The sequence below is a fragment of the Leopardus geoffroyi genome, chromosome E2 (genome assembly GCF_018350155.1).
Source record: "Leopardus geoffroyi isolate Oge1 chromosome E2, O.geoffroyi_Oge1_pat1.0, whole genome shotgun sequence".
Classification (NCBI taxonomy): Eukaryota; Metazoa; Chordata; class Mammalia; order Carnivora; family Felidae; genus Leopardus; species Leopardus geoffroyi.
This window is the reverse complement of record NC_059335.1, coordinates 59,250,633-59,277,734: the sequence shown is the minus strand read 5'-3', so window position 1 is coordinate 59,277,734 and position 27,102 is coordinate 59,250,633. Positions and strand designations below refer to the sequence as shown.

General features: G+C 55.9%; 2 long non-coding RNA genes across 2 annotated transcripts in view; one reads left to right on the top strand and one right to left on the bottom strand.

Moving 5' to 3' along the window:
- LOC123577739 overlaps positions 1-27,102 on the top strand; it is a 126,530-nt gene that overhangs the window by 26,175 nt on the left and 73,253 nt on the right. The window lies entirely within an intron of this gene.
- On the bottom strand, positions 9,319-10,361 carry LOC123577741. The gene is made up of 2 exons (XR_006702057.1): positions 9,921-10,361; positions 9,319-9,525 (listed from the first exon to the last, which is right to left on the bottom strand). It is a non-coding gene; the product is annotated as an uncharacterized LOC123577741 (long non-coding RNA).

The following is a 27,102-nucleotide window of genomic DNA, read 5'->3' as shown; positions in this document are numbered from 1 at the left end:
TTCCGGCACAGGAAGGGAGGAGGAAGAGCGGGCTCTGTGGAAAATGCACCTGACCGCGGCGTCTCAAATAGGCAGTCATGACGTTCACGTTCGTGAGGGGTGTGCCACGGGCCAGACCCGGCACCAAGCACTTTACATACGCTGTTGCAACTTTCCTTACCTCGAGGACATGCTAGTCAGGGCATGCTGTGATAATGCCATGTGACAAACATCCCAGAGATCTCAGAGGCCTCCAGAAACATCTCTGTGCTTCTCACTGGTCTCTAAGTCAGGGTGGCTCTGCTGGGCCAGAGCCTGTCTCCCCTCCTAAGACCAGCAGCTACACGGCGTGCTTTGCCCGGGAAGGGGGGCAGGAGGCTGGAGGTGGGTAGGAATCCCCGACGCCTCTGCCCACGCCCCACTGGCCAGTGCAAGTCCCAAGGCCAGCGCCATCACCAACGGGGCACAGGAGTATTCTCTGGCACAGTACAGAGGGCAGGGTGTTCTGAGCAGATGACAAAGCCTGGTCCGGGCAGTCCCTGCTGAGCGGTGGCAGAGCCGGCCAGGTGGCTCCAGGGCCCGGCTCCGAGGTGGGCGCTCTGAAATGGAGAGAACGGTTTTCCGAGTGTTCCAGGCGGAGTCCCAGCCTGGGCTACCTTGGAGCCACGTGGGTCCCGCCCAGGCATTTCTGACTCCGTTGCTCTGTTTTGGACTCAGGCACTGGGGGTCTGAAAGCCCAGGTGGTTCATACACACAGCCGGAGCTGAGAAGCAGGCTCCAAGGCCCCTGCTAGTCCCCGTTGGAAATGCAGAGTCCCGGGCCTCACACGAGACCTTCAAATGCACACCTGCGTTTTAGCAAGACAGTCGTCCACATCGCAGTGCCGTTCGAGTGGCACGGACGTGGACGGCTCGAGTCCCCCCAACACGCAACACACAGCGGGACAGAGCAGTCCCGATGGCGCGTCTTCCGTGACGGGGTCTCTGTTCTCCATTTTCCGTGACCACGGTTGCTATGCTTCACGCTCCTCTCTGCAGCCAACGGAGGGGTCGTGTTGAAAGAGTACCAGGTTAGACCCTTCAAAATAAATAAATAGAAATGATTTTGTAGTTACAGATTGTATAAATTACCCACAACTAGTAAACTTCTCTCTTCACATGCTTTTAACATAAACACCGCCAAAATGTATTTATTTTTAAGCCGAGGGAGAGGGAGAAAGGGCTAACAGTTTGTTTTCAGGATCCTCTCTCCAGGAGAGTGAATTCCTCCCCCTTAAATCCTCAAGAAAACTGCTGCTTTCAGCTGGTGGTGAGCACCTTTGTTTTAAAGATGTGTCATCTTACCAGGAAGATTTTCCTTAGAACTTTTCATCCCTCAGGGGAGGTGGTGGGGTTGCCATGCAAGGAGCTGTCCCGCCGGAAAAAAACTTCACATTCCAGTTCATCCCCTCAGGAGCTGTGTGACCCTGGGCAGGTCACATCACCTCTCTGAGCCTATTTCCTCCACGGTAAAATAGGACCAATCCCACGTATGTCGCAAGGGTGTGGTGGAACTGAAATCGTGAGTGTAAAAGTGTCGGGCACAGGGCTGCAGATGCGTTATTATTTTAGCCATGGAATACGACTGCAAGGGCAACGCATGTTCCATATACAGAATTTGGAGGCAAAACAAAAATAAAAACAAAACAAAACAAAACAAAAAGCACGAGAGGCAGCAAACAGATAAAGGCAAAGGATGAACCGAAAACTGCCACAGATCCCATTCCAGTGTTAAAATATCCAAAGGTCCACCAAGTGGTAGAGAAGCGTTTGGCGCGTCCGTCTGTAGGGCGGCGGGGACGTCATGTGGCTCCGTGTGCTCTGACGCACCAGCCGCGGGCGTGCGCGCGGGCGCAGTGAACTCGGCGTTGGGACTTTACGTGGCTCCGTGTCCCCCAACGCGCCTGCCGCGAGCGTGCACGCGGGCGCAGTGAACTCGCGTCGTGCGCGACTGAATTCATTAATTATGATAAATGAAATGTTGAAAATTATTCTTACGGTATATTCATTTTAAAATTAAAACGTACATGGTAAAGAAGAGAGAGAGAATAGGCATCTTTAAGTCTTATTTTCTTCAACACCTGTGAGCACGTTAACGGAAGCATCCTGGCCTGTAGCGGATGTCCCGTGGGACTTACAGCTTCACAGACGGGGCTCCCGTGCCTACAAAGGCTGCCGGGCTCCCGAGAGCCGCCCCAGCACCCGGTGTTCTTTCAAGGGGCGAGTCTTTGCATGGATTTCTTGAGCGGAGCGCGGCAGGGCTAAAAGTGGAGGGCGCCGTTTCCTGCAGAGATGGGGGGGCCAGCCAGAGGTCACTGGGTCCCCAGAAGGCACCAGGCACCCGGCTGAGCACACAGCAAGAACGGCCCCGATCGCTGCTCCCCGGGTTTGTGAGGAAGGGAGGAGGGTGCCGGTTTCGCGAGCGGATTTTCAGCCTGTCCAGTTAAATATCCAGCCCAGGCTTACACACGGTGGGCAACCGGGTTGTGAACACCCCAAAGTGCTGAACCCCCACGCGACACGGGCTCTCATCACGCACCTCCCATCGGGACTTAGGCTTTCTAACTGGGAACCCTGAGACTGAAAGGTTCCACCTCACTACCCCACACTCCATCCCCCGGACCGGGCACCCTCGAGGGAGGGGCCGCTTCTCCGTGTCCCTGGAGCCCAGCCAGCTCCGTGCACACCCAGGGGCCGAGTGAGCCCCGCGCCTCTCCCGGAGGAAGCCTGGCTCTTTGGGAAGATCCCCATCAGTCGGTCTTACACACCGTTCCTTCCCTCTCTCTTGAGACATTGCTTTAGCTTCGTGGTTCCTGCTGGGCTGGAGGAAAGAGTTAGGAATGAAACAGAGAGCCTTGACACTGGACCCACCATTTTTAAGGAAAAAGCGTATGACAACTTATTTTTCAAGGTGGAGAGTGTCGTGCACGCAGAGATGAACACAGATCCCTATCCGTGTCCTGGCACCGAAGGGCGTGGCCCACTGTCTGGACGTTGGCTTCCGTGCCTCTTGACTAGAAGGGAAAATCAGCCCTAAGGGACGAATAGATGTGACAGCTGACATCACAGGAGTCCTTGCAGTGAGCAGTTTGCTTTGGTGTCACAGTGACAGACCCCAAGGGACACCTTTGGATGAGGCGAAATGGCTGCGTTTTCAGACCCAGCCTTGTAAGACCACGGGGCTGGAGGGGCTGGGAGTGATGTAGCGGTCAGGAAGGGCCGAGCCATGCTGAAGTAACAAACAACCCCCGAACCCTGAGATTGCCTTTAGAAAAGAAAATAGGTAAAGTCTTCTTTCTTTTTCCCGGGCCTGTCCGTTGTGGGTGAGCAGATGCCCTGCTCAGCGACTCGGGCCCATCGGGCGGTTTCCATCCTGATCACCCAAGCGCCCTGCCGAGGGAAGGGAGCCACGGAGGGTCTCACTGCAGCCGTGACGTGCCCCGGCCCGGAAGAGAGACCCATCTCTCACTGGCTCATGATTCCCTGGCTTGAACTAGCGACCGTCGCCGGGCCTGGATGGGAACCTACAGGACACCGTCAGGGAGCACCCCACACGTGGGCGAGACCAGTGCACGTGGCAGCTAGGGGTCTCTCTGAGCGTCGGTGCCTCCGGAGAGCCGGGTTGAGAAGGGCTCAGAGAGAGGGTCTGAGAGCCTCTGTGACCAGCGAATAGCACCTGTGATGGTTGCCAGCCGGGGTCACATGTGCCTTTGGGCTGCCGCTCTGGCCAAGACCAGCACCTTCTTGTCACTAATGAGAAAACAGGTGGCGAGCCCGAGGTCCAGGGTTCCCATCCCCTAGACTGCCTCCTCTCTGCTCCCATCACATGGGCACCTCTGCACTTGGCCAAAACACAGACCACTCCGAGGTTTAGTGTCCCCCACCCTGCTGCCGGTGAAAAAATAGAAAATGGGCCGATCTGTGGCCACCTCTCCTCTCCTCGGGAGTCTGGAGCCACTGACACACGGGGGGCCCCCCGAATGCCTGGTTAGAGCCGCTGGCGTGGGTGAGAACAGCGAGAGAAAGAAAATCTGGCAGCGTGTCCCTTGTTTGTTCACACAAGAACTAAAGTGACCCTGTCTTTATTTTCCAGTGGAGGGTCATGTGGGTCAGCCACATGTTGGCATTTGGGTTTACAGTTCCCACCAAATGAGTCAGCAGAGAGAACACCGAGTTTTTATAGCAGGCATCTTTGAGCTGGTGCCCACTACCATTTAAAAAAAAAAGGTGCCTGTTTATAGCATGGCCGTGTACTAATTGCAAAGCCCTACAACCAGGGTCACCAGCATCCCCGGGGGCTTTACTTCCTCTCTCGTTAAGGGGTGACACCACCACCTTGTTCCAACATGTGAGCACACACTTGCTTCCTTTGTGGGGGGCAACCCAGGCAGAATTTCCCCATGCTGGAATACCCACGGAGACATTTGGAAAATGTGACTTGAATTCCACGCTGGAGGCCTGAAAGAGTGTGTGTGTGCGCGTGCACGCCTGTGTATGCACACACACAGATGTGCACAAGTACCCCGGACAAGTATATAGCTAGAAGAATGTTTGCATGTATCTCAGGCAGGAGCAATGTCAGCTGTAGATAGAGTGGTCCGCGGCCCCGCTGCCGGCTCAAGCCCTGAACGGGTTGGAGCTTGAATGTCACTTCCAGCTCAGACAAGGAGCGCTTCTGCTGCTTGTTTATACTAGTGTGTAAATGACTGACACAGGTTTTTTTTTTTGGAACAGGTGTCGGCAGTGCGGGGATGCTGAGAGGGCACAAATTCACACTGGGTGGGCGGACAGGAGGGTTAAAGGTGTGTTAAAGCAGGAAAGGGAGTTGCATTAATACAAGAGAAAAAGAAGAACAAATAGTCAAAGGTATAGGACTAAGGACAGACTTGCCTCCTCTCAGACGCTCACTAAGAGGTGACTTGGAGCTCATCACGACTGGACCACACAGAAACCCAGAGAGGTGTCTTCTCTCCTAACCGGGCTCACTCAGCAGGATGCTTCCAGTTCGGGGCCACCTTGGTGCACGGTTTCCGTACGCGTTCCTGGGGTTCTCCCTTCCTCAGTCCCCAAAGCACGTCTTTGGTGACCCCTTTCAGACACGCCTTTCCAGTCGACGCGCCTTCTGGCAAAGCCAGACAGGTTTTTGCTGTGTTCTGTTGACGCGGAAAGCCGCCTGCGGGGGACGCTAGGGATGAGGCCGGCGGGGCAGGGGCGAAAGCCCCCGGGGTGAGCGTGGGCTCTGTTGTCCTCCTGGCGTCCCAGGGCGAGGGCCGGGCCCCTGGGAGGGGCGTGGTCGCAGCCGTACTCTGGGTGCCTCGCGGTGCCTTTTCCCCGAAGCACAGCACGTCGCAAGACTGAAGACACATTGTTACTTTCCGGCACGGAAGAATGAAGGGGGCTTGGTTTTGGCTGCTGGGACTCAGACCCGGCTCCTTTCCTCCCCTCTGGTCGAGAGGTACACGCCCGCCTCTCTGTCTGCTCCGGGAGAAAGCCCACGCCTCCGTGGGCTCCGATGCACACTGCTGCTCACGTGCGTGCCTGTGTGTGTGTGTGTGTGTGTGTGTGTGTGTGTGTGTGTGTGTGTGCACACGCACGTGTGCACCCCTGGCCACGAGCCCACGCCCCAGTGTGTGCTTGTGACAGACGCCGGCAAGCGTTTGCAGGGCCGGCCCCAGGTGGTGCGCCACACGGAAGTCCGGGTCCGGGGAGGGCTGAGCCTCCGTCCTGGCCTTCTGCTGGCCAGGGAGGTCCCTGAACCCGGTTCCCATCGCTGCACCTGCTGAGAAAGCCCTTGGGGGATCTGGGATACGGACCAGGGGATACAGTCCGGGTGGGGTTCTCCCCGGGCCCTCAGGGTCCACGGCAGAACCTGCCGCAGCACGCGGCCTGTCTGGGCCTCTCCCACCCGCTTCTCTACACCCTGGCCCCACTCCTGCACAACTCACACGCCCTCCCCGTGCCTTGGTTTCCGCGTCTGAAGAGGCTGAGAACAGCATGCTCAGCTCATAGGTGGTTGCCGAGGGCGCCTGAGCTCCCCGCCCGGACTGCGGGGCTCCCGCCCAAGTGCCCGGCCAGACTCTCGATAAGAGAGGGACGAGACCGCTGTTTGGTTTGTCAGCGACACACAAGCCTCCCTGGCCAGTCTTTCTAACTCCAGCCGTCCGGCCAGCGGTATTCCCTGGTGGAGGCGGGTAGCATTGAGCGAGGGCGAGCTTAGGACGAAGTAAGATGCCAAGTCTGAACTTTAGATAGAGAGCAGACCGGGAGAGAGAAAGGAACAGGAACCTGGAACATTCGGCACCGACCTTCTCGGCAAGAGGAGTGCTGTGTGAGCCCCGAGCTGTGAGCAAGTATGTCTGTGATGGGATAAGAACCAGAGAAGCAGTGGCTGACCGGTGAAGAAAATCCGCTCAGCGGGACCCTCTCCAGCCCGGCTCTCCGCGAATCCCTCGTCCTGTTCACTCCCTGGCCTCCTGGCCTCTTCTCCTCATCCACGGCTAAGGCCCCTGCCTTCCCGCATCACCTGCCTGCTCCCTGACAGGTGTCACCTGGACCGCCTCCCACGAAACGCTTTACATGTGAACCCTTGTACAGGGCACGTTACACAAGCCAAGACAGGACCCACCACCCGTAGGCGAACAGAGTATGTGAAATGGGGCCGGTCTGAAAACAACACGCAACATGGGGTCATGTGCAAGGAAGGCACGGGATAAACGCCAACGAGCCGGCGGTGGGCATTGGCTGCGGAGCCTCGTGTGGGGAGGTCCCTGGCTCTCCAGCCATGGTGACACATTGCATGGCGAAGCGTCCTAGCGTCGCTCGGCCAGGATGGGCCTCTGGCCTCCTTCAGGAGTAAGTGGCGGCCTCCTGCTCTAGAACCCCGTCTGAACGGAGAGCCCACTCGGTCTGCCCTGGTCACCCACAGCCCCCACATGGCATCAGGGGCTGCCTGGGCCTTCGCTGTCAGGGACGCTCTCTAAAAATAGAAGCCCCGCCCCTGCGGGGTGGGGGAAACCACAGGAAACAGTTCAAAACCACTTCCAGTGGCCGTTCCCCTGCCCCCAGGAAGCTATGAATAGAAGCGGGGCCGCTGCTGGATTAATGGGCTGTTTGCCTGAGTCGTAAATCACAGGACAGTCCCGCATCTGAACAGTCTGCTGTTCTCACCGTCTCCCTCCCGAGGGGTGACCCGTGGGCTCCAGTGGCCCAGACCCCATCCCTGAGCACCGACCGCACTAGCAGCCCCTCGGGGGCAGGGTCTCCCAGGCCGTAGGACTCTGAGCCAGAACAAGAGTTGGTAGGTCCTGTAAATCACGGGAAATGAGTGCTACCTCTGTAAGCCTCTGCAGCGGTAAATGTCCCCGCGGGCCGCCCCACGCCGCTGCTCCGGGTTCCTTCCTAGCCCACGTTGGACCCTGCGTGCCCCCACCCCAGCTACTTGTATTTTACTTTTCAGCCACCTGTACAGGAGGAGAACCTGTGCGGCTGGACTCACACAACGTGGCTTTTAACGTCGTTTCGTTTCCTTGGCTTTTGTTTTGCCGCAAGGCTGGCTGGCGACCCGCGTCTCGCCTCACGCTCTGTCAGGGTCACGGCGACCGTTGAAGAAAAGGCTGACATTGTCAGCGAGCCCTGTTCTTCATGGCAGTGACCACGGTAACGTCAACCAGCTGGGAAGATCGCTGCTGGCCTGACACCAGTCAGGGGCTCGAGGGGCTGCATCCCCGAGAGTGCGCCGCTCAGGCCCTGTAGACCGCACGCAGGCTTCCCGAAGGGGCAGAAACAGCAAGGTGTCCCCGCTTGCTGCCGATGTCCGCAGGACAAAACTCGGAGGGAGGAAACCTTTGGAAAAGCAACAAAGCGAGAGCCCAGGTCCTCGCGGTGGCCTGAAGGCCCACGACGCGGGCACGCCTTCTCCCCCCAAGCCACGTGGTCCCTCCCACCCTCACCTTTCTCTGGCCTCGGCCACAGTGTCCACTCTGACGTCCGGCCTCCCTGGCCCGCAGCCTCCACGACCACCAACCCCACCCACCCACGGGCCCCCTGCCTCCCCTTCTCACATGTTCGTCACCATGGATCCGTGTGGCTCACTGTCTCCTTCCCGGGTAGGACCCCAGGGCTCTTGTCTGCTTTTCCACTGAGAAGAAGCTGGAGAAGTATCTGGTGTTTGTTGTGGGCTGAGTTGTGGCCCCCAAATTCATGTGTTGAAGTCCCCAGAATGTGACTGTCTTTGGAGACTGGGTCTTTCAAGAGGTGACGAGGGCTGGGAAAGATCAGCAGGGTGGCCTCTAAACCAGCCGGACAGGACACAGACACACACAGAGTGACGACCACGTGGGGACATGGGGAGAAGAGGGCCGAGTACACGCCGGGAGAGGGGCCTCGGGAGAGAGCAGCCCTGCCCGTGCCTGATCTGGGGTTTCCGGCCTCTAGAAATGTGAGAGAACCCGTCTCCATTGTTTAAGCCTCCCGGCCAGCGGTCCAATGATGCTCTGCTGTGGCCGTTCTGCAAACCAGTACCGTGTTCTAGAAACACTTGTGGGTGAACGAATGCGCGCATGCTGGAACTTACTGGACGCACCGCACACGGTTCCTGGCCACGTCTTTCTGGACCAGGGAGCACGTCAGTGTGGGGGGAGGCCTCCAAATCCACCTTGCGCCTTCCGTCTCCTTCCTCTAGTGTGTTAGCTGCTCTGCCCGTTGTTGGAGGACTTGCCACCCCAGGGACACAACACCAGGGAGCCGGCAGATGTTCTCCGAGCTCCTGCTCTGAGTGGGGACCACAGTGCACAGCAGCCACTGCCCCAATTCTCCCATTTCGTTGAGTTCTATGCCGTTTCTCGTAACGTTGCCTGTGCAGCAAGCCCAGCTAGGCTGGGGAGCACCTCTGGGGATCCCTCACTTTTTTTTTAACGTTTGTTTATTTTTAAGAGAGAGGGAGAGAGGGAGAGAGAATCTGAAGCAGGCTCCCGGCTCCGATCCATCAGCACAGAGCCCGATGTGGGCTTGAACTCAGGATGGCGAGATCATGACCTGAGCCAAAGTCGGATGCTTAACCAACTGAGCTACGCAGGGAACCCATGGGGCCCCTCACTTTCAATTCACCTCCATGGTCCTTCCGATCACAGGCTTTGGGCAACTGTGTAACTAGGTAACTGGCCACGGGCTCTACTCGTGGCCCTGGGATGCCTCAGTGGACGTGACAGCCCCTTCTCCCTGGAGCCAATGTTCCGGGGTGGGGCTGGGACACCAGAAAGAAACAGAATCAACCTGTGTGGTAAACATAATAAAGGTCTATAAATAAAGATATAAGAATATGTTTATGTAAATATGCAAAAAAGCAATCGTGCAATTAAATAGAAAAGAACTAATAATATGAAGACACTCCGTGGGCTTTCCCAGTCTTGGGGAGGGGCTGGATCTAATGGTTTGTGAGGACAGAAGGTTGAGCACATCCATCCTGGAGGCTGTTCTAGACCCCAGGGGGAGTCTCTTGAGGACCCTAAAGCTGGAGAGACAAAGAGGGAAATGAGTACTTACTGACCCCCCAAGGCAAGGCCAGCATCCCCTGCCTATCGCAGCTGTCCACGTCCCCTGGCCTCCTGACATCCTGGTCCTTTTTGGTTTGGGTATTCCCCTGACGGGGACCCTCCCCTTTGGTGTGTGAAGACCGAGCTCCTGGAAACCAGGTGTGAACGTCCCTCTGACACACAAGAGCTTTGCCTCGAAGCTGTGACTTCAAGGTGCTTGCGGCAAAGTGAGGCTGGAGACAGACACCTGCACGTCGGTTCCAGGAACCAGACCCGAAGCAGACCCTCGCAATGGCAGGGAAGCGTCAGGCTTTCTCCCCCTTCCCGCCCCCTGCATGCAGCAGGGCCCCCGGTCATGCCTCAGTTTACTCACAATGAATACACAGCTGTATCAGGACCAAGAGTTAAGTCCTACTTGAAGCTTTGGCCCAAGTTTTCCGCAGCGTAGCAGGCGCTCCGGGACAAACCCAGCCTCTGGTAAAGGGCAGAGTCTTCTGAGGCCAGACGTGAAGCCACCATTCACCCACGAAGCGTATGGAGCTGCTAGAGAAGGCTGCCTCATCTCCCAGCACGGCCTCCGTCTTTGCCGCGACTTTCGTAGCTTCGACTACCTCTAATGATACCCTTCCAGATGGAATACTAAGCCCATATGTTCTGTGACCGTATGTCACAGATGCCGGGATGGGGCATGGTTTGGGAAGGCTAAATCTGCCCGTTGGATGAGAGCTATTTTAGGGACTCTTGTCAGACCAGGGCAGCTGACCGTTCTCCACCCACCTCGTCTGCGGGCCGCAGGGAGGTGCGGGAAGGAGGAGGTCACAGGGCCAGGGTGTCCACAGCCTCAAGGAGGGTGGAGCCAGAACCCGGAGTGCTCTCTGAAGACACTGGAAGTAAGAAAGGCTTTCTGGGCACTTCCCTAACGCTCAAGGCCCAACACTCAGGGCTTGCTTTCCCGGGCTTCTGGATCCAGCTGGCTGACGGGGTTCTGGCTCCTCACGGGGCAGACAGTGCAGCCCCCGGGATCCGGCTTCCTCCCGGCATCCCGGCAGGAAGTGGCTCCGTCCCGTAGGGTAATGCTGGGCGTGTACTAGGGCCCAGAGGCTGGAAAGAGCCACTGCAGGGTGGCCGGGCCACCTGATGGAAGACGGCCCTAGGACCGGGCTCCAGGCTTCCAGGCGGGCCCCAGGGCTGGGCTTCACTTGGTGTCCCCGGAGAAGACCAAGGTCAAAACGAAGGTCAAGTCCCTGGGAAGAAGGAGGAAGCCATGCCTTCTGGGCTGACACACGTCTGTTGTATATCTAATCCGTCAACCAAGAGAGAAACATCTGCACGTTTCTGCTTACACTTCCTTATCGCTGTGTTTCTGCTTCCTTCTCAGCATACTTTCTGACAGATTTTGCCTCTTATCAAAAGAGAAAGGCGCATTATTTGAGGCGTGAGTATATTCATGGCAATCCCAACCATAACCTTCCTTGTAGAAGGACACTTTCTGGAAGCTTCCTTTTGGCCTTCGTGATTTTAGCTTTTGTTTCTGTTTTGTCTCAATGTCACACTGTGGCTTATCTGTAGCCTGTTATGTGCCCAACACATAGTAGGTACTCAGATGCTTTGTTAAATAAATGAACAAATTAAAAAGCAGAAAAAGGGATCATTTTGACATCGGCCCTTCCAAGTAGGCCGGACTCCTGATTATTTAAGTGCACGTTGGTTTCGCGATTCAGCATTTTCTGCCTAATGATGGACTTGTTTCCCATAATTAATTAATTTAGACTTATCTTTCAGGGAGCTGGAATACATACCCCACTGCGATTTCTTTCTTTAAGAAAGGGGCATAAGTGACGTCTTTTTAAGTGTTGCTTCATTGCTATTTTATAAATATCACTCATGCTTGCTTCTTTAAAAAAGGAATTTAAGGGGCGCCTGGGTGGCTCAGTCGGTTAAGCATCCAACTCTTGGTTTCAGCTCAGGTCATTATCTCACGGTTTGTGGGTTTGGGCCCCAGGTCGGACTCTGCACAGGCAGCACGGAGCCTGCTTGGGATTCTCTCTCTCCCTCTCTCTCTGCGCCTCCCCAGCTCATGCTGTCTCTGTCTCTCTCAAAATAAATAAACTTAAAGAAAAAATTTAAGCAGAACTTCCTGAGAAAGAAACCAATTGGCCAAAATGCGTTAACTCATTCAAAATAATATTAGCGTGGCTGGCTTTCCCAACGTCTTCCCGTGTACATATACAAGTAGAAAGCTGAAGAGGATGACAATTTGATGCACGCGAGTAAAGCCATCCATGCTATTTTTAAATTAAAATGTGTTCGTTTTACATTTGAATTTGATTGGACAACAGTGTAAAGTAAGATGGAGGGAATTGCTGAAATAATTCTTTACCACAAGAGGATAATTTCTGGAAGTCGCTCTAAGCTGAGAAAGGAGCCCAGAGGCAGTGTTTCTGCCCGCTGCACCCTTAAGGCGGCGCTGTGTGACCTTCCCGTTGGAAAGAGGGGGTCCTGGGGCACCTGGGTGGCTCAGTCGGTTAAGCGTCCGACTTCAGCTCAGGTCACGATCTCGCGGTCCGTGAGTTCGAGCCCCACGTTGGGCTCTGGGCTGACGGCTCGGAGCCTGGAGCCTGCTTCCGATTCTGTGTCTCCCTCTCTCTCTGTCCCTCCCTCGCTCATTCTCTGTCTCTGTCTCTCAAAAAATAAATAAACATTAAAAAAAATTAAAAAAAAAAAGAGGGGGCCTGGGGCCGCTGACCACCTGTGTCTGTGTCCCCGGGCAGGGTCACGCCATGGAAGCTGTATTCTGACACGGCAGTGCCCCGCGTGTGGGGCCCCATATTCAGCGTTTGTACTGCGTAACGTCCTGTTCCGCAACAACGGCCCCAAGTGGGCAAAATCCCATATTCAGATGGATTTCATTTTTTCTGCAATCATTTATAATGGTCTGTCCGTTCTTTTTTACTCTGCTTCAGTTTCTCGTTTCTGGCTGCATTTGGTCCAGGAGTTCTCCGGCGCCCTACGTGGGACTCGTGAGCAGGACGTCCAGGGTTTTCTCGTGTTGTTTTAGAACTCACCTGCGTCTGTCGTCTTCCTACTGAAAGGCAACTTGTCTGGACTTCGTAATCTTTGTCCCATTTTCTTTCCCTCGGAGAACCTCCTGGGTCATCTGCCCTACGAGCGGCAGACGCGTTTCAGACCAGCTTTCCCTCTCCCCTTGACGTGTGCTCTCCAGGAACGCGGTTGGGCCGTGTCGTGTTGTCTGTGGCTTCCTGACGCGTGGGGGGGCGCTTCTGGCCCGCCTGGCTTTCGTGGGGGGTGGGTGGCCCGAATGTGCTCACCGCTCATCCGGCAGCATCCCCGGTGCCTGCCCTCCGTGTCCACCGCCTTCTCCCCGCTAGCCAGGAGCTCTTCTAGCCTCTCCCTTCCCGTTAGCCGCGACCATCTCAGGGTTTCCCGCTGTCTCACGTGTCACCCTCCGCCACTCCGTTCCTTGCTCCCCAGAGCCACGCTGGGAGCCCTGTGTCCCTGCTGTCCCTGTGCTTCAGCCAAAGTGAGTCCACGGCCACGCGGCCCGAGCTGTGGCTCTGCTCCTGGACCGTCCAACGCAGAGCCTGGGCTCTCCGGACGCACCACCTACTTCTCTGCTCCGCACGCTCGGATTTTAACTTCCAGCCTCAAAAACAGCTTCACATGTTCCTCCGCTCCACCCATGTGTGTGATATCGGGGACCGACATTTCATGCAAACGCCAGTCTAACCCAGAGCAGGCCCGCAGGCCCTCTGGCCTTTCTCTGCCCCCCTGCCCCTTCCCCACCCCCACTGCTCGTTTTTGATTCTCGCGCCCAGAACCGGAGGTGATCTCTGCCCGAGTCCTCGCTGGGACCCAGCCCGCCGAACCGGGTGTGGGCGAAGGCTTGTTCTATCGGATCGTGGAGGTTGTCAATCGGCGAGGACTGCTGTAGAAAGCACCTCCCACATGTGGGCAAGTTTTCATTACAGAAAGATGAATTGCCACTACATTTTTGATTTCTAGATAATGTGTGTTTCGTGCCCCCCACAAAGAGCCGATGTCTGGGAGAATATACTGTGTAGACCCCAGCTCGTGTAGAGGGCGTCTCGGGGTTCCTACCTGAATCTCTGCTCCACAGACTGAACTTCCTCCCGTCCACTGGCTTAGAAGCGTAAGATTCGCCCAGTCAGTGCAAACACGTTGGCTCCCTGGCTATGCCTCCCCAAAGATTCCTGACGGGGTACACAGAACCACTGTCAAAAAAGCCTGAAGCCGTGAGCTAGAAATGCAGCCCCGAGCACACTGCCTCTGTGCTGAGTCCCCAGCAGAGCACCCCCAATCCTGCCCCAGGACCTTGGCACTTGTCGTGCCCTCCAAACATTCACCCCACCAGGTATCAACATAGTTCACCCCCTCACTTGTAGATAACTTCCAAACTGTGATCTGATCAGAGAGTTTCTCCGCCGCGTCTGTCCAGGATAGCACACACACACACACATACGCGCACAGGCGCACACACGTAGACAAACATGCACACAACCATGCACAGACGTGTGCACACTCGCAGCCACATACGCATGTACACACACACACTCCTGTGCTCACGCACACTCGCACACGCGCTCTTTCCCGTCTACCATGCTTCATCTTCCGCCATGGCAGTCCCCGCCCCCTTGCAAATGGAACAGAGACTCCAGAGGCCCCAGGACGATGTGTGATGCTGCAGGGTATCCCTTGAACCTTGCACGGCCTCTGGCGCTTGGTGGAACGCACCCCCACTTGTGGAGTGGGTCCAAGCACGCACGACCAGCTTGGCGGACAGCCTCGGGCGCCCGGGTTTGCGAGTGTGTGTGTGAGTCAGGTGTGGGGGAGTAGATTCAAGTCCCACTCCGCTTACTGACCGCGTGACACCCTCCCCCCCACCTCTCTGAGCCCCACCCCCACCCCGGGTGCAAACAGAGAAACACTAAGGCTCAGGGAACCGACCAGGTTGTCATGAGAACGGAAAGAGGTGATGTGCCAACGTGGGGCTGGGGGCAGAGCAGGACACATCGATCGCACTGTCCCCAAGCCGTGTGGTGTGCGGCCGCCCGGCACGGATCAGGCTCACGGCTGCGGATGTGTGCATCCTCTCCCGGTAACAAGTGTTGCTTAGTACGAAGAGGCAGCCCCAGTTCTGCTGGTCCGGCCCCGGTACCTGAGGGCCTGGTCCAGTTCTGGGGTCTCTGCTCAGGCAGGCAGCGAGCTCAGCAGCGCCCCGATGGAGGGAAGGAAAGGAGTCGCCCATCCATCCTTCTTTGCTGCCTTGCAACTTCACGAAAGCATTTCCTTCCCTGCCCCCATCCGGGAAGGGGAGAACAGTGTCGTCGGCTTCCAACCTCTGAGCTGCCTCTCCCCATGCAGGTGGGGGCTGAGAGGACGGGGTGGGGCGCACAGAGGGGCACTTGCAACGCTTGAGGCGTGGGGAGGCCCCCTCCCAGGAATGCAGGGGGCCAAGGAGGCAGCTCTTCGGAAAGGGCAGGACACAGACGCCCTGGGACTCAGGGACGGGGCCGCCAGGTCGAATAGGAATCAGTTTTACTGCAAGTATGTGCCATGCCGTGTTCGAACTGCAGGTAAACAGCAAAGACTTTTTTAGAGTACAATATGTCCCACGCGATATTTGAATTTCAGATAAAAATGAGTAACTTTGACAGAAGCCTATCCTCTGCAATATTTTCATTTCAAATAAAAAGCGATCAGTTTTACCGTAAAACATGTCCCACGCAACTAAAAAAAAGATTCATTGTTGTTGTGGGTTGAGTAGCATCCCCCTGGACCCGCCACATGTGACTTTATTTGGAAACGGGGTCTTCACAAATGAAATGAGCTAAGATGAGGTCACACCGGATGAGGGTGGGCCCTAAATCCAGGGCCTGGTGTCCTAAAAGCAGCACGTGAGGACACAGGGAACACCGGGGCGGTGTGTGTGACCACGGAGATAGACCGAAGGGACGTGAGTACGAGCCGAGGCACCTCCAGGGACGCCGGGAGCCCCTGGGGGGCTGGGCCAAGCAGGAAGGACCCTCCGCTCCAGCCTCCGGAAGGAGCACAGCCCTGCAGGCACCTTGATTCTGGTTCTGGCCTCCAGAGCCGGGAGACAATAGATCTCCATTGTTTCAAGCGGTTTGTGATGCGTCCTTAGGGCCACCCCAGGAAATGGATACAATTGGTTATCTGAAATCCCCATCGAACTGGGCATCTTGTGTTTTTATTTGCTAAATCTGACAAGCCCACTCAAGAACCCCTCCAGAGGAGTGGTTAAAGTGGCCTGGTTACGGGGCACCCGGGGGGCTCAGGCGGTTGAGCCTCGGACTCTTGATCTCAACTCAGGTCACGATCTTACAGTTCGTGGGTTCGAGCCCCACGTCGGGCTCTGCGTTGACAGTGCGGAGCCTGCTTGGGTTTTTCTCGTTCCCTCTCTCTCTGCCCCTCCCCTGCTTGCACACTCTCAAAATAAATAAATGAGCATTTTTTAAATATTAAAAGTGGCCTGGTTGGTACCCCAGATGGTGTGACAGGGGCACAACATCTGCCGAGAGCTCGCAGGGCGGTGGGCACCTGGCAGGTGTCCTGTCTGCCTCCCCCCCACCACCCCCTGCACCACCGCCAGCCCCTCCCCTGCCCTTGACTGGACTGCGGGGGATCTGTCTGCCCTGCGCCAGCCCCAGCACGGGCTCCTGTGCGCTTGGCCTCCGGCTGTGAGCGTGACGCCAGGAGCCTGCGGCCCCTCCCTCAGACGCTGGATTGCGGAAGACCCTCTGACTGGCTCGGGAGGACCGACCCCGCCGACCCTCTTCCCCCCACAGAAGTTAGAGCGACCCGAACTGCATGTCTCACAAACCCTGACACACGGAGGGAGGGGGAAGGACCGTCAGAACCGGATTTAGGAGACTGGTAGGTCAGGAGGCTTCCCCTGAAGGACACACGGCAGTGACTTTCGCCTTCCGGAGGAACCCTTGCCATTTCCCGCCTCGAGCGGTGAAACGCAAGCTTCCTCTTGCCAGTTGTTGCCACGGTGGCTGCCGCAGCCCACAGAGGAGCTCGGCGTGTCCCAGGCCCTGACGTGGAGACCCGACGTGGCTTCCGAGGGGAAGGGGTGTGCGGCCCCGAGTCCCCCGAGCGGCTGGATAAATGCGCATGTCTGTGGTCTGTTGGAGGGGACGGCTGCCTCCTGTGTCATTGCCTGGCGATTGTGGGACCACCCGCCATCCCAAATTACCCTCCATTTGCTAAGCCCTGGCCTCGGAGCTCTGCTGTGATAGATTCAAAAGGAGGAATGTGCCGGGCTGGAATTGCTGAATGCCTGGCGTCTCGTCTCTCCTAGACCTCCGAGAGGGCCCAGCAGGCTGCAGCCACCCCACCTCGCCCCCGCCCGTCACCTGGCTGCACAGCTCTTAAGTGACCACACAGAGGCCATCAGCACCCATGCCCTCAGCCCCAGGAAGCATAGCACCTTTCCTGCGACGTTGCTCCCCAAAGTAAAGGTGCCGGGGGCTCCACTCTGCCCTGCTGCGACAGCCCCGTACCGGCAGAAGCTCAAATCGGCGTTCATCACTTGGAAATGGTAGACACCTGTCACACATCCCAACAGGGCAGCAGAGATGAGGGGGCTCCACAGGCTCACAAGAAGAGACGCTTTTGAAAACAAGCCAGGGATGGGTTTGTAGACACGATGGTGAGTTTTGTTTGTGAGCTGGTGAAACGGTCTTTCTGGTCACGTCTGGAAGAGACCAGCATCGGAGCAGGTGCACTGAGTAAAGCAGGGGACCCCAAACTGCAGGCGGTCGTCATCCAATGCGCTGAGGCTCGAGGAGGACAGAGAAGTGGAGGAAGAGGGCATCTCTCCTCCCTGAGCTGGGACAGCCTCCTTCCCCTGCCTGCCTTCCAACGCGAGCATTCCTGCTTGCCTGACCTTCCGATTCACACCAGGACGCGCACCAGAGCCTCCTCGGACATGCTGGACGTTCAGCTCTGAGGCTGAAGAGGAACCTTCTGTCATCTCCCTAAGTCTCCCCTAAATCCTGTCGGGTGTATCACCTGATTTCTAATCTGGGGCCAACAGACTTTAATGACGTCATTAATCGAGTCCCTGGCCGGTGATCCATGCTGGCCCCTTCGCAGAGAGCACTCCTGGGGCATCGGAGGCTCCGTGCATGGCCGGGGCCCCCTGAGCAATTCACGAGCAGGGGGTTCAGCACCCACCCACCTGGCTGCAGTCCTGACCGCCCCGCCCACGGCCTCGCTTTCTGCCCCTCATTAGTCTACGCGTGGAAATGGAAGGTGTTCCCAAAGTCGTGGGGCGGGGGGCGGGGCGGTGAGGGGGTGGGGGGAGTGAGGGGCTGTGGCTTGCTGACATCGGGCTCCTAAACAGCAGAAGAGCGGCGGAAGCCGCATCCTGAAATCTCCACCAGGAGCAGCGAATCACCAGTCAGATCTGTGCTGAGTGCACCTGGTGCTAACGGCCGTCAAAGACGTGGCCTAAACTTGAATCTGAGCCCACTTTGAGAAAAAGCTCAGATTCGTTGATTTTTTTTTTTTTAATTCATCATTTTCCTCATTGATCTCCTCTCCAGAGGAAGTTGGAGAGAGCCTTTTGAAACTGCCTCTGCCCGTGTGGATGGACTACTCTGAGAACGGCGTTCCCTGCAAGCCGCCAGGGGCCGCAGCTGCACGAACACGGCTTTCCAGGTCCCCTCCGGGCCCCCTCCCCGTCCCCTCCCTGTCCCCTCCAAGTGCCCCCCAAGTCCCGTCCAGGCCCCCCCAGGTCCCCTCCAAGGCCAGCCCTCCCCAGAGAGCTCTCCCACATTACTATTTTTCCTAAGGGGAAATGTCCGCAAAAAATAAGCTGCTTGGGAATAGCAATTCCTTGGGACCAGAAGCCGCATTCTGTGTGAGGGAAGCAGTCCCTCGTGGTTTTCCCCGAAGGGCTCTGCCTTTCGGTTTTCAAAGTTGCCAAAATGCTTCACCTTAGCCCTTTGACAGCTCCACAGACGCTGAGGTCCCGAGACTCATCAGCCCACAATGGAATGTCTCTTGTTAAGAGACAAGAGTGAACCCCAAGAGGATGGCAGGTCCCTAAGACACCCGCGGATTTGCAGACTTCTGTCTTCTCCTCGAATCGTTTGTCACGCTCATCGGCTGGCTTTCTTCGACTGTTCAGGGCAGTTTTCTCAGGAGCCTCCAGCCCCGGGACAGCTGTGCATGCCCCGGAGACGGCCACACTCCTCGGCCCGGCTCTGCCCGTCCTCGGCGCCGCTGGCCGTATTTTCCACCGCAGCTAATCGGGACCTGCACGAGAGTGGTGCCCACAGAAACAAGAGGCTTTTGAAGCGGAAGGTGAATGAGCCTGGCTGTGGTTTACGTTCTTTACCTTAATTTTAACAAGTATTTCAACCCCCTTGAAAATTGCTTCTCTAGAATAATAAACAGAGCCCACACTGAGTCGCGGAGCTCCGGAGGCCGAACAGTCTCGGGGCTAATGCTTGCATGCCGGGCGGGGCCACTGTGCTCCACTGGCCCTCATTTTGGGAGGTGCGGTGGGATTGGTGTGGCAACATGAGGTTTTGGGTTACACATAAGTGAAATCGTACGTAATTCCTAGATGTGGAGAGTTACGGAGGAAAGGGGGGCAGTGCCCGCCTGTCCGGCCCATTGCTTCCCATGCCAGCCTTGGTGCCTTCCGGGCTCATTCATCGCTGGTCAGAGATCCAGAGTTAGTGGAGGGCCTGTGGGCAAGAGGAAGACCCGAGATCTTGGCCCTGAGAGTTAGGCATGACTGACTGTCATGTTTGTTTAGCACCTACTATGTGCCAGGCTCTGTTCTAGGCGCTGAACAGACACTCTAAGGAAGCCTTGCTCCCAGAAGTGTGGTCCCCAGCCAGCAGCCTCAGCATCTCCTGGGAGTGTGGTAGAGACGCAGAGTCCCAGGCCCACCCCAGGTGGGCGGACACAGGGCCTGGGTTTGAGGAGCACTGCTCTGGGAAATGACAGGAAGATACAGAAAACAAAAACAGAAACAAAAACCCAGTGGCTTTGAGCCACATCTTTAGATATACTGACATATTTTTAAAATTTGCTCATTCAGGGGCGCCCGGGTGGCTCAGTCGGTTAAGCCTCCGACTTCGGCTCAGGTCACGATCTCACAGTTCGTGGGTTCGAGCCCCGTGTCAGGCTCTGTGTCCTGGCAGCTCGGAGCCTGGAGCCCGCTTCGGGTTCTGTGTCTTCCCCTCTCTCTGCCCCTCCCCCACTCTCTCTCTCTCTCTCTCTCTCTCTCTCTCAAAAATAAGTCAGCATTATTTCTCCACCACGAGAAACCAGACGAGGAAGGGGTGAGTCTGGCACCCTAAATCTTCGTCTGTTGAAGCGTGTGTAATCATTTCTTTTTTGTTCGAGACTGAGACTCATCTGAGGACGTGAACTCTGTCCGTCTTGCTCACCACGGTGCCTTCAGCGCGTCGCACAGGGCCTGGAACCTAGTACGTCTTAACGGACACCTGGTGGCTGAAGGCATTGACCCCGGTCCCCAGTCCAAACAGACGGACGGTTTTTCTGGATAAGCCCTGGAGTCTCCGGCAGCCCGGCCAGATCTGAACCTGAACCTGCGACCTAGCGGAATATTCCACCACCCACATCCGCCCACCTCCTGTGCCAGTAAAAGCCAATTCGTGAAATTGCCCAACTGCCAGGCAGACAAGCACAGGGATTGTTAGCGGCTCCTGTACGCAAACACAACATGAAATACCTGTTTCTCAAGGATCCGGGAAGGGCAACCTCAGTGGGCTGTGTCTTCCTTCTCCCCCACGGGAGGTTTCTAAGCAAGCCTTTGGCTGGCGGCCAGGAAAGCAGAAGCATTTCTTCCCTCTGGGTGTGAGGCTCCCTGCTGCCCAAGGCACATCCTTGCCCCTCGGGGAAGAATCTTGGCAGAGCCCTGGCATAGCAATAGAAACGCATCAAAGAGATGTGGGTTTTCCGGTCTTTGTGTGTGACAGGCACAGTCTCGTTCACCTTCACAAGTAGCCTCATTCTCCTCGTTACAAACAGGAAGGGGTGACAGCGCCCGGGTTAGGGGGCTGCATGGACAGCACGGTGAGGACTTGGGCAGGGAACACACTGGCCCGCACGCCTGCTTGTCATATGCTCACTGCCACCATCTCCCCTATGACTTAGTTCCCATACACACTCGTCAGGTGGGAGCCACTGGAACCCCCATTTCCAGGTGAGGCTCAGAGAAGGAATGAACCTACCCAGAGACACACAGCTTCCAAACTGATGGAGCCAAAGCCTAGCCCCCTTGGGCAGTCTGACCCTGGCCAGACCCTTAATCTCTCGTACATCGTTTACTAGCGGTACGAGCTTCGTGAGGCTCCAAAGAGGGGGTGGCTGCTGGGCCTTGCCTGGCCCTTATTCAGGCTCAGCAGATGGGAGCACCTGCGGTACTGCTCCCGGGCCCCGGGGTCCTGAACTTCTGAACCTCAGTTCAGATTCTTCAAACTTGAGGATCCCTAAGAGTTTGCTTATGCGCCTTATAGCTATTGATATTTACAGAATCTGACCCTGAAACTGGTAAACGTTTAAATATTGTACGCATTAAGTCATATAAACGAGTACAAAAGTCATCCTGTGATACGTTCACGTAACACAATTTTGAGAAAACCATTATATTTTGCAAAATACAAAAGCAGTGAGAAGATTCACATCGTTTTACATTTTTCAAATCCATTTACTGCCTGGCTTAGCAGGAAACCTCTGGATTCTCTCTTCTGCTACGGCATTTGATCTGGTGCAATGAGCTTGGTTCACAGAGCTAATGAAAAAGACCTGGGCACACACAGATACGTAGTTGGAAATTGGTAGGTACCTGAGTAGTTTTTCTGGACAATCATGGGTATTATTCTTTAATACTACACCAAAACTCGACAAGAGATAATTCCTTAAAGATTTGTAGCAGTGTGGAACCTAAAACCAAATTAATGAGCTTTTTACCCTGTTACATTAAAACCCACGGATCCATCGTGCACTTTGTACGGCTCTCTTGTGCATGCATGACCTTATAACATGGGAAGCAGGTCCTGTAGAAGCCATGGGTTCCCTGGGTTATGCAGCTGTCTCAAACGTTGACATATTCCGTTATGCAGCCCGAAAACTCACATCTGCTAATATTACCACTGATCTCACCAGAAAAGTCTTTTGAGTACGGGGGAGTGGTCACACTCAACCGTGACAGATACATCTTCTCCAGAAATTCTAATTTTTGCTTAAACGTTTGAATTTTTTCTGGAAGTGACAGGCTCAGTGTTCCTTCTCAAGAAAAATGCCTGAGGACGCTGGTTTGAGTGACAATAGTTTGTCTGGCGATCATGCTCTCAGCAGAGCGTTCCATGAGAAAAGTGGATGGCTCAGCTCACATGTGCTTTTCCTGGAGATCCCCGGGCGCTGGGTGTGGTTTTCGTGCCCTTTTATAGTTCCCGTTTCACCCAACTGAGTATGAAGACGGCATTTACTCGAGGGTGGAGATTCGGTGACATTAACAATCTTACAGGCCCATCGAGGACATTCCTGAACGAAGCGTTTACTGTAACCACGCGATGGTGATAAACACGGTGCCCAGTAAATGCGCTTTGGTGCCACGGTGCCCAGTAAATGCGCTTTGGTGCGATCTGTGCTAAGCCACCAGAAGTTTTGCCCACACTTGATTCTGAACGGTCGTGCAAATATCAACACTGAAAAAGGCGAGTAACGTGTTCGTGTTACGAAGTGGTGTGGCCTCATAGATCCCGAAGGGGTCCTCACAATCCCCGGGGTCCAAGGACCTCAGTGTGTAACTGCAGAATGGGGTTAGAAGTTCCAGAAGGGGTTTACGTCTGTTTTCTTAGGCTCCTTGCTTTGTGAAGAATGGGGGAAAGGAAGGGAGGATGGACTAAAAAAGAATGGAATCTTATAAGACAGTAGAGTGACCTCAAACTTACGTCCCAGACCAGCCCAAGACCTCAGAAACCCTTCTGTCTGGGGGCAATGTGAGAGAGGGTCGCTGTGGCCTCAGAACAGGCTCTGATCTCTGCAGACGTCTGACGCCTGCAGAAGCAGCCGGGGCCTCGGGTTACTTTTCCCTCAAACTTCATTCCTTTGACGTGGGATCTTAAGGGGATTTCAAAACCGTACAGAATACGTAATATCCTCACCTTGAATTTAGATGTCAACACTGCTATGATTTGACTGTCAACTCCTATATCAGTCACGGTCTTACCAGGAAAGCAGCATCCTCGATAGGTAACCCGAGAGGGTGTCGGGGGCGGGTGCGTTTACAGAGTGAACGTAGGGTTTTGGGGAACCGGCAAAGGACTGGGGAGAGCAGGAGAGCTACAGCCAGGCACGGTGGGAGCAGAAAAGAAGCTCCCCAGCCTCCCTCTGCTCCCTGCTCAGTCTGCTGCTGGCGTGACCGCTGGCCAAACCCAAAAGGGAAATGGGAAGCAGGAGGCGGGAGCCCCTATCGTGGAGTCCACGCAGGGGCACAGAGTGTCGTGAGGAATGGATCTGGGGGGATAACTGGACAACCCACACAGCTTCCAAAGTAGCTCACACCGCCATCTTAGTCTTCAAAAAAGGACTCCTGGTGACCAGCCTCCTGCCTCTCAGCTTGAATATGGTCCGCAGCCCTCTCTCTGCCAGCCATCTCCCCCAACCCTTCCACCCCGGCCAGGCCCTCCCTCTCGCCCCCTACGGACATCCAGGTTGCGGTCGCGTTGGCCTCTCCTTATTGTAGCGTGACTCACCATCATTAGTCCCTTGTTACGCGCCAGACACGAGGTCAGCTAACTGCCCTGTAGAGGGGCTCCTCCTCTCCTCCCCCGCTGTGCTCAGGGAAATCAGGAATCGGAGGGGAAAGCGGGCACACAAGCAAGAGCAGTGAATGGCTGTGCCAACAGAAGCAACACCACGTGGCCAAGGGCCATTTGCCAATGGCTTGTCCAGCATGGCGGAGGCTGAAGGACACCACGCTGAGTCCACGGAGCCCCAGATCCGAGTTCTACCCTCGGGCAGCCGTGGGCAACTCACTGTGGGTCTCAGTTTCCTTGTCTGTCAAACTGGGAACTCGTCCAGGTAATGCTCAGACTTCTTCCGGCAATGCCCCCGGCCCGGTGGGGGTTGTGGACACCGTGGCCTTTGCCTTCTCGATTTGCACACGCCCCCGCAACCACATCCGTGCTGTCAGATTTTGTGAACAAACAATTCACTTCTCATTGGCCCCGTGCACTTGTTGGGATCAGCAGATGTAAAATTCTGACATCGCACTTAGAAAACTTCCTCCATCTGGCTTTCTGCAACCCGCAGGGAATCATTTGCCAAACACGTGTTGTACAAAGTACGGGCCCACTTCATGTGCTTGTGGAGCTGATGAAATCCACCTTGTCCCTGATCATGTGGATTCGGCCCCGGGGGTGGGGGCCTTCTGGCTGGGAAGAGAGGCGAGGCCGCGCTGAGTGAAGGGAGCCGTTGGCTCCCGGGCCCCACGTGGGCAGTGCCTGTGCGGGCGGGGAAGGCGGCCGACACACAAGGCCACGCTTTCCCAAAAATAGAGACGAGTAACACTTGGTGTTCATAGGACACACAACAGAGTCAGGGGCATCATGGAAAATCATTCATTTCTAACGTCAGGCCAAGTGGTGGTGTCGGGTGGGGGTAGAACATTTACAAGTGTGTCCGCCGCTCACTTTCTGGATAACATTCGGGAGAATTAGGGACAGCCAACACTAGCACGGCTCACGGGTTCGGGAAGGCTTTCGAGGGAGCAGGGGAGTGACAGATGTAAGCACGGCTGCGAAACCGCTGTGCGCCAGGGTTGAGATGCTGGCCTCCTCAGAAACACAACTTAAAAAAACCAAAAAACAGAAAGAACTACTAATTTCCTAAAGTAGTGGTGAAACGCACACGACGTAAAATTTGCCGCTCTCACCGCGTTTCAGCGTGTGGCTGTGTGGAATCAGGTACATCCATTCCGGGCGACATCACCTAGAACCTGTCCGGAACCTTCCCACTCTCCGCACCCATCACACCCGGACTGCCCACCGTCCCCCTCCGCACACCCACCGGCTCCTTCCTGTCTCCGTGCATCTGACCCCTCGAGGTGCTCCACGTCAAGGGAATCATGGTGTTGGCCTTTCTGCGACTGTCCTCAGGGTTAACCCGTGTTTTGGGGCATGCGGGCACTTCCTTCTTTCTCAAGGCCCAATCATATTGGGCCATGTGGACGGACCTCAGTTTGTGTATCTATCCTCTGCCGGCGGGCCCTCGAGCCGCCCCCACGGATGGCTGGGGGACGGTTAGTAGTCTACTAAGCCGCTCGGCCGGTGTCCCCAATTTAAGGGGAGAGATGAAGGCAAACCTTTTGAAGCCAAAACATACTAACTTTCAAATGCTTGACTGGCCTGCCCTGAGTCTGGGCAGAGCCTCACTTATTCATCTGCAAAATGGGACCTGTCGTGAGCACCACTGGCATCCACACCCTCCTGGCACCTGAGAGAACCCCGACTTTTTCAACTTTCTACCCCTTTCCAGGGGACCTGCGGCGGGGTGGGGGGGCGCTGAGAGCCCCCACAGATGGGGGGCGGAGTCCCAGTAGTAAGGTGGCCAGGCAAGCTCCTCCCCCTGCCAGTGATTGGTTCAGGGACCCCGGCTTCAGCCAATCGGGTCCTGGGGCCCCCTGACAACTGTTACTAGGATTGGGGTGGGCTCTGGGAGAGAGGCTCAGTCTGGCAGAGGAAGGACTGATTGCCCGTGGGAGGGAGGACGGTCCCCTCTGCCTGGGAAGGCTGCTTGTTCCAGGCGCCCCGGCAGCCGTCCTGCCACCACCAGGGGGGCCTGCACGAGGACAGAGCCCAAGCCCAGAGGAAGGCGGACAGACCCAGCTGGAGCCCTGGTTACACGCCTACCCAGCATGTGTGTGTGCTCACAGACATATAGATACACACACACTCGGTATCAATGGACTTGGAATCAGAATGACAGGTCCCTTTAAATAACAATGATCTTACCTGACATTTAACAGGCGATGAAATCAAGCCCCAGAGAACTGAATGTACTTGCCACAGGTCGAGGAGAGCTGTACGAGGTCAAGACCACCACCCAAATGCCCTGACTCAGCCGTCCCCTGTATGATGCTGTGCTCACGTGTAGGGGTGCACACACACAGACACACACGCACACGCACGCTCAATGAGGCTCAGAAGCAAAGTCTCACGGTAACAGCACACCTCGGTGGTAATTCACCGCTCTGTGTCAAGACGGCTCATTGGCTTGTCTTTCGAGTATTGCTAGAAACTGGGGATTTATCACAGAAAGAGAAGCTGTACAAAACACTTTCTGTTGTCACTATTACTCCTGATTCTGAAATAAGATCTCATTAGAAGTGGACCCAGGGCCTCCTGGGTGGCTCAGTGGGTTGAGCATCCGAGTTCAGCTCAGGCCGTGATCTCACGGTTCGTGAGTTTGAGCCCCGCCTCTGGCTCTGTGCTTTTTTTTGTGCTGACAGCTCAGAACCTAGAGCCTGCTTGGGATTTTGTGTCTTCCTCTCTCTCCACCCCTCCCCGGCTCACACTCTGTCTCTCTCTCAAAAAAAAAAAAAAGTGGACCCAAACTGAGAAATCATGCCGGGCAGGGGCAGAGAAGATGGGTAGGTGGGTTGGCAGAGATGGAGGTTCTCCCACTGTCAGCAGAGTGAGCTTTTTTAGGGCCACGTGGGAAATCTGAACGGTGTCTGCAGAATCGTGTCCCCGCCGGCTCCTGATTGTGCCCGTTACTGTGGTTACGTAGGAGAACCCCTTGTTTAGGAAACGTACGTGGCAGTTTGCGGGGGGGGGGTGTCCAGCAAGTAAGGTGAAGATTCACGTGCAGGGAATCTGAGGACACGTCTCTTGAGAGCTCTGGTGCTCCTCTTCTGTGAGTCTGACACCATCCCACAAAAAGAAAGAGGGTTTGTGCTCTCAAGGGACACTGCGGAGAACAGAGGACAAACTGAGGAAGGGGAATGAGGTGGGAAGGCAGGGCAGCGCTGGTCAGGAAGCGGCTGTTGCCACTTAAATCACAGCCCTTGAGCCTGGGAGAGGCCACTCCGGCAGGACCATCCCCGCCACGCTGTCAACAACAGAGGCTCCCCAGACCCGCCTTGAGTGTCACGGTTTAAATTGCCAAAGGTGCCCCTCCTGCCATATCAACATCCAGAGTGGCTGTAGGCCAGGAATAGCTGAAATGCTTTGTACATGTTGACAGACTGGAGAACATGTAAGACTGAATGTGTGTCATGACATGACACACGCAGACACGTGGGGTACGTGGGGGGGGGACGCAGACACGTGGGGGGGGGGACGGCAGTGTGGGGCATATGCCTCGGAGGACGGTGGGCTCCTGGAGTTGATTTTTCACTCGGGATTTCACGTGTTACACACAGAGGTCATGGGTGAAATGTTTCTCAGGCGAAGCCGCCCCACACGCACATTTCCCATAACACGCCCGATGTGCCA